Source organism: Hylobates moloch, unplaced genomic scaffold, assembly GCF_009828535.3.
Source record: "Hylobates moloch isolate HMO894 unplaced genomic scaffold, HMol_V3 SCAFFOLD_15, whole genome shotgun sequence".
NCBI lineage: Eukaryota > Metazoa > Chordata > Mammalia > Primates > Hylobatidae > Hylobates > Hylobates moloch.
The window spans coordinates 98,600,846-98,607,769 of record NW_026652290.1 but is presented as its reverse complement, the minus strand read 5'-3'; positions in this window follow the sequence as shown (position 1 = coordinate 98,607,769).

Here is a 6,924-nt window from a genome sequence, read left to right as displayed (position 1 = left end):
CCGAGGCGGCGGCGGCGGCGGCGCGGGACGCTCCTTCCCTCCCGCCGCCTCCCGCGGCCCCGCCCCGGCCCCGCCCCCGCGACGTCACACCGCGGCCCAACAATGGGCGGCCCCCAGGGCGCAGGCGCGCGGGGCGGGGCCGGGGGCGGGCCCGGGGAGGGCCGACGCCGGGCACGTGGTCCGGGCCCCGCCCCTGCTCGGCGCTCCGGCGGGAACCCGGGCGCATCCGCACGTGCGGGCGCTGCTGCAAGTGTGTGCGGCCCACCCCCGGCCTGGACAGCGCTCACGCTCCGAGCCTGAGAGTCCCCGCCTCGCGCGCCCCAGGGCCCGTGGTCCCGCTCCCCAATTCCCGCTAGAGATCCGGCTCGCCCCCAAGCGAGGTCCCTTGCTCCACGCCCGCTTTCTTGTGCCCGGGACCCCCACCTCCCTGCATAAAGGCATGGGGGTCTTCTCCAAGTCCCCCTCGCGATCCCACTGGACTTCGAAGTCAGGCTCCTGCCCCGCCCACCGCCTCTGTGTCAGGGTCCACCCCTCGCCCCACGGTGCACCCCCCAGGGCCTGGGGTCCCAGTCCCCAAGTACCCCTTGCTATCAGGGTGGGCTTTAGGGTCAGGCCCCTGCCCCACCCCCAGCCTCTGTGCCAGGGACAGCTCCACAATCATGCACCCCCCAGGGCCTGAGGTCCCTCTCCCCTAGTCTCCCCTAGCTCCCCTCTCGCTGGCTCCAGGCTTTGGGGTCAGGCCATCTCCTCCACGCCACCTCCTCCGCCCCGCCCAAGGCCACAGACCCGGTCACTGTGCCCCCAGCCAGAGACCTCTCTATCACAGTGGTGCTTCCCTGGCGAGGGCAGGCTCACACCAGCCAGAACCCTCCATGTGGAGCCCCACCCTCTTCTGGGGTGCCTTTCCCCGCAACGGGCATTGTCCACCTCTCAAGCCACCCTTGCCGGGCGCGGTGGCTCACGCCTGTCATCCCAGCACTTTGGGAGGCCGAGACGGGTGGATCACGAGGTCAGGAGTTCGAGACCAGCTTGGCCAACATGGTGAAACCCCCGACTCTATTAAAAATACAAAAATTAGCCAGGCGTGATGGTGGGCACCTGTAATCCCAGCTACTCGGGAGGCTGAGGCAGGATAATTGCTTGAACCCTGGAGGTGCTGGTTGCAGTGAGCCGAGATTGCACCACTGCACTCCAGCCTGGTTGACAGAGCAAGACTCCTCTCAAAAAAAAAAAAAAAAAAAAAAGCCACCCTTTCCCAGTGGCTCTTCCTCCAGCTGTCCTTCGGGGCCTTCCTTGTGCCTGTGGGGTTTTTTGTGACAAACCTGCCTGGCTGGGTCTACCTGCCCCCCTCTTCTACCAGACCTGTCCCTGACTGGCTGTGCAAACTCGGACCAAAGGCAGGGCCCTCCCAGCAGGAGTGGGGCAGCCTGCCCCTTTGCCTAGCAAGGCTTCTCCTCTGTCCCCTCCCCCAGCCTCACACACCCTGGGTCCCCCTCAGCCATTCATCTAGTCCCTCAGCCACAGCCACCCACTGCTGGGCCCTTCACTTTTGGTGGCTTCTCTGCCCACTTCCTCCAGGCAGGCAGGGTCAGGATCCCCCTGCCTGGAGCTCTTCCCCACCCAAAATCTCTCTCCTGACCCCAGGCTGCGTCCAGCCCCACTTCCCCTCCTGGGGTCCTGGACTTCTCTTTTGTGCACGCCCATGCTTGGAATTGTTTTTCCATCTCTCGCTCTCTCTTCTTTCTTTCTTTTCTTTTCTTCCTTTCTCGTTCTCACTCTTTCTCTTTCTTTTCCTCTTTCTCTTTCTCTTTTTTCTTTTCCTTTTCTTTTCTCTTTCTTGTCTTTTTCTTTTCTTTCTTTGTCTTTCTTTTCTTTCTTCTCCTTCCTTCCTTTTCTTTCATCTCTTTATTTCTTTTTTTTTTTTTTTTTTTTTTTTTGAGATGGAGTCTTGCTCTGTCGCCCAGGCTGGAGTGCAGTAGCGCAATCTCGGCTCACTGCAAGCTCCGCCTCCCGGGTTCACGCCATTCTCCTGCCTCAGCCTCTCCGAGTAGCTGGGACTACAGGCGCCCGCCACCACGCCCGGCTAATTTTTTTGTATTTTTAGTAGAGACGGGGTTTCACCGTGTTAGCCAGGATGGTCTCGATCTCCTGACCTTGTGATGCGCCCGCCTCGGCCTCCCAAAGTGCTGGGATTACAGGCGTGAGCCACCACGCCCGGCCTTCATCTCTTTATTTCGTTCTTCTTTATTCCTTCCTTTCTCTCCCTCCCTTCCTTCCTTCTTTCTTTTTTTTTTTATACGGAGTCTCGCTCTGTCACCCAGGTTGGAGTGCAGTGGCTCGATCTTGGCTCACTGCAAGCTCCGCCTCTGGGTTCACGCCATTCTCCTGTCTCAGCCTCCTGAGTGGCTGGGACTACAGGTGCCCAACACCACACACAGCTAATTTTTTGTATTTTTTAGTAGAGACGGGGTTTCACCGTGTCAGCCAGGATTCTCCCTTCCTTCTCTCCTCCCCTCCCCCCTCCTCTCCTTTTCTTTTCTTTTCTTTTTCGGACGGAGTCTTGCTCTTTGCCCAGGCTGCGGTGCAGTGACTATTCACAGGTGTGACCCCAGGACACATCAGCATGAGAGCTTTGACCAGCTCCGTTTCTGACTTGGGCGGGTTCAGCCCTCCTTAGGCAACCTGGTGGTCCTCCCAGTCCAGGAAGGTCATCGTATTAATGCAGACACCGGCCCAGCATAGCTCACTACGGCCCAGAACCCCCGAGCTCAAGCAATGCTCCCGCCTCAGCCTCCCGAGTAGCTGGGACCACAGTTGTGCACCACCACACCCGGCTACATTTTGTATTTGTAGAGACAGGGTCTTTTTTGTTGCCCTGGCTGGTCTTGAACTCCTAACCTCAAGCAATCCTCCTGCCTCAGCCTCCCAAACTGCTGGGACTACAGGTGGGTAGCACTATGCCCAGCCACTTGCAATTATTACTGGCATTGTCGGCCGGGCGTGGTCGCTCACACCTGTCATCCCAGCGCTTTGGGAGTCCGAGGCAGGTAGATCACCTGAGGTTAGGAGTTCTACATCAGCCTGGCCAACACGGTGAAACCCTGTCTCTACTAAAAATATGAAATGAGGCGGGTGTGGTGGTGTGAGCCTGTAGTGCCAGCTGCTTGCGAGGCTGAGGCAGGAGAATTGCTTGAACCCGGGAGGTGGAGGTTGCAGCAAGTCGAGATCATACCCACTGCACTCCAGCCTGGGCAAAAGAGCAAGACTCTGTCTCAAAAGCAAACAAACAAAAAAACCCTGTGTCTAATAAACAAATGAATTTATGAATGAATGAAACAATGAATATTTAATTCTTTCCCAGTTCTGGAGCCTCAGAGTCAAAACTCAAGGTGTGGGCAGGGCCATGCCCCCTTCAAAGGCTCTGGGGAGGGTCCTTTCTGCCTCTTCCAGCTTCTGGGGACTCTAGGCCTCATCACTCATTGTGGCCGCATCACTCTGACCTCAGCCTCTGTCTTCACACACCCACGTCTCCCTATATGGGTCCTGGTTTCCCTTTTCTCATGGGAACAGGAGTCACGGGATGAGAGTCCACCACACTCTCGTCCAACTTTGGCTTAACTTGATCACGTCTGCAGAGACCCTCTTTCCAAACAAGGTCCCATTCAGAAGTTGTGGGGTCAAGGACACAGACATCTTTGTGGGGGCATGATTCAACCCATGATATACCTCCTTGGTTGTGACAGCCCAGATGCCCACAGATGTGGCCCCTGGGCCCAGAGTCACCTCAGGTGGGAAGCACTGGTGTAGGTGGTGGCTGTATCGTGGTCACTGTGAAAATCTTTCAGGCCCGCTCTGCGTCTGATGTTTTTTACTTTTTCTTTTCTTTGTCTTTCTTTATTTTTTTTTTTTTGAGTCGGAGTCTAGCTATGTTGCCCAGGCTGGAGTGCAGTGGTACAATCTCAGCTCACTGCCAGCTCCGCCTCCTGGGTTAAAGCGATTCTCCTGCCTCAGCCTCCTGAGTAGCTGGGACTACACACATCTGCCAACACGCCCAGCTAATTTTTTTATTTTTAGTAGAGACGGGGTTTGTTTCACCATGTTGGTCAGGCTAGTCTTGAACTCGTGACCTCAGGTGATCTGCCCGCCTTGGCCTCCCAAAGTGCTGGGATTACAGCCTTGAGCCACCGCGCCCGGCCGCGTCTGACATTTTTTCATAGGAGAATGTTGGAAGAAAATTACCTAGGAAGGGCAGGGTGGGGGTTATGGGAGACAAGAGGAGCCGTGATCATCGCTGATGAAGCCCGGGGGTGGGCCTGGGGGATCCATCGTCTTGCTTAGGGTACAGATCTTTGTTTTGTTTTCTGTTAATGAGAACGGAGTCTTGCTTTGTCACCCAGGCTGGAGGCCAGTGGGGAGATCTCAGCTCACTGTAGCCTCCACCTCCCAGGCTCAAGTGATTTTTGTGTCTCAGCCTCCTGAGTAGCTGGGACCACATCCAACTAATTTTGGTATTTTTAGTAGAGACGGGGTTTCACCATGTTGGACAGGCTGGACTCGAACCCCTGGCCTCAGGTGATCCGCCTGCCTTGGCCTCCCAAAGTGCTGGGATTACAGGTGTGAGCCACCGCGCCCGGCTGCTTGGTGTGTACATTTGAAAGCTTCCATAAGAAAAAATACATATTTTAAGTTTTAAAAAAGTGTTTTTTGAGAGATTCATTTGTAAACGTTTGTGGATGAAAATAGCATCAACCCCCACCCCCCGCCCCGGGTGAGGCATAGGCGGGCTTGGAGGGCAGGGAAAATGGTGGAGTTAAGAGGAGGCTTCTGGGGCCAGCGGGGGACCTGGGTTTGTTTTATTGTCTTATTGCTTTTATTATATTTAGTACAAGGAGCCCGATGTGGTGCCTATAATCCCAACACTTTGGGAGACCAAGGTGGGAGGATCGCTGGAGGCCAGGAGTTCAAGACAAGCCTGGTCAACACAGTTAGACCCCTGTCTCTACAAGAAATCTATTTATTTATTTTTATTTATTTTATTTTTTGAGACAGAGTCTGGCTCTCATTGCCCATGCTGGAGTGCAGTGGCGCGATCTTGGCTCACTGTAAACTCCGCCTCCCGGGCTCACGCCATTCTCCTGCCTCAGCCTCCTGAGTAGCTGGGACTACAGGCACCCGCCACCACACCCGGCTAATTTTTGTATTTTTAGTAGAGACGGGGTTTCACTGCGTTAGCCAGGATGGTCTCGATCTCCTGACCTCATGATCCGCCCGCCTCAGCCTCCCAAAGTGCTGGGATTACAGGCATGAGCCACCGCACCTGGCCAAAAGTGTTGGGATTACAGGCATGAGCCACCGTGTCTGGCCTATTTATTAGTATTATTTTTCTGAAGACAGAATCCCTTCACTCCGTTGCCCAGGCTGGAGTACAGCGGCCCGATCTCAGCTCACTGCAACCTCTTCCTCCCTGGCTCAAGGGATTATCCTGCCTCAGCCTCACGACTAGCTGGGACTACAGACACCTACCACCATGCCCAGCTAATTTTCGTGCTTTCTAGTACGTGTTGGCCGCACTGGTCTCAAACTCCTGACCTCAAGTGATCTGCCTGCCTAGGCCCTGCAAAGTGCTAGGATTACCGGCGTGTCCCACCTTGCCGAGCCCGTGCAAAAAATTTAAAAATTAGCCGGGTCTGATGGCACACACCTATGGTCCCAGCTACTTGGGAGTCTAAAGTGGGAGGATTGCTTGATCCCAGGAGGCAAGAGGTTGCAGTGAGCTGAGATTACACCACTGCACTCCAGCCTAGGTGACAGAGTGAAATCCTGCTTCAAAACAAAGAAAAAAAAAAAAAAGGCCAGGTGCAGTGGCTCACGCTTATAATCCCAGCACTTTGAGGGGCCAAGGTGGGCAGATCAGTGGATCACCTGAGGTCAGGAGTTCGAGACTAGCCTGTCCAACGTGGCAAAACCCCGTCTCTACTAAAAATACAAAAAATTAGCCGGGCGTGGTGGCGCACACCTGTAATCCCAGCTACTTGGGAGGCTGAGGCAGAATTGCTTGAACCAGGGAGGCATTACAGTGAGCCGAGATTGCACCACTGCATTCCAGCCTGGCGACAAGAGCGAAACCCCATCTCAAAAAACAAAACAAAAGTCAGAAAGGAAAAGGAAAATGCACAGGGAGAATCCTGTGATGGAGAAGGAAGGAAGGCAGGACAGCAGAGACAGGAGCATTTTATCGCTTGTAAATTACATCTCAAAAAACCCACTTCACACACGTTAACCGGAAACATCTTCAAATGAACGGCCATGAGTGTGCATTATTTTGGTAACCAGAGAAGGCTAAAAATTAAAACTGTGAAAATTAAAACTGAGCAGGGAAGGCAGTTTTGTGGTCTCATCTTATTTGCCCTCAACAAAATTCTTTTGTCCGTGGCCAACATGGTGCAACCCCGTCTCTACTAAAAGTACACAGATTAGCTGGGTGTGGTGATGAGTGCCTGTAATCTCAGCTACTCGGCAGGCTGAGGCTGGAGAATCTATTGAACCCAGGAGGAGGAGGTTGCGGTGAGCCGAGATCGCACCATTGCACTCCAGCCTGGGCAACAAGAGCGAAACTCCGTGCCAAAGAAGAAGAAGAAAAAAAGTACACAATTTTGGTGAGGCACGGTGGCTCACGCCTGTAATCCCAGCACTTTGGGAGGCTGAGGTGGGCGGATCATTTGAGGTCAGGAGTTCGTGACCAGCCTGGCTAACATGGTGAAACCCCGTCTCTACTGGGGGTGGTGGCACATGCCTGTAATCTCAGCTACTTGGGAGGCTGAGGCGGGAGAATGGCGTGAACCCGGGAGGCGGAGCTTGCAGTGAGCCGAGATCACACCATTGCACTCCAGCCTGGGTGACAAGAGCGAGACTCCATCTCAAAAA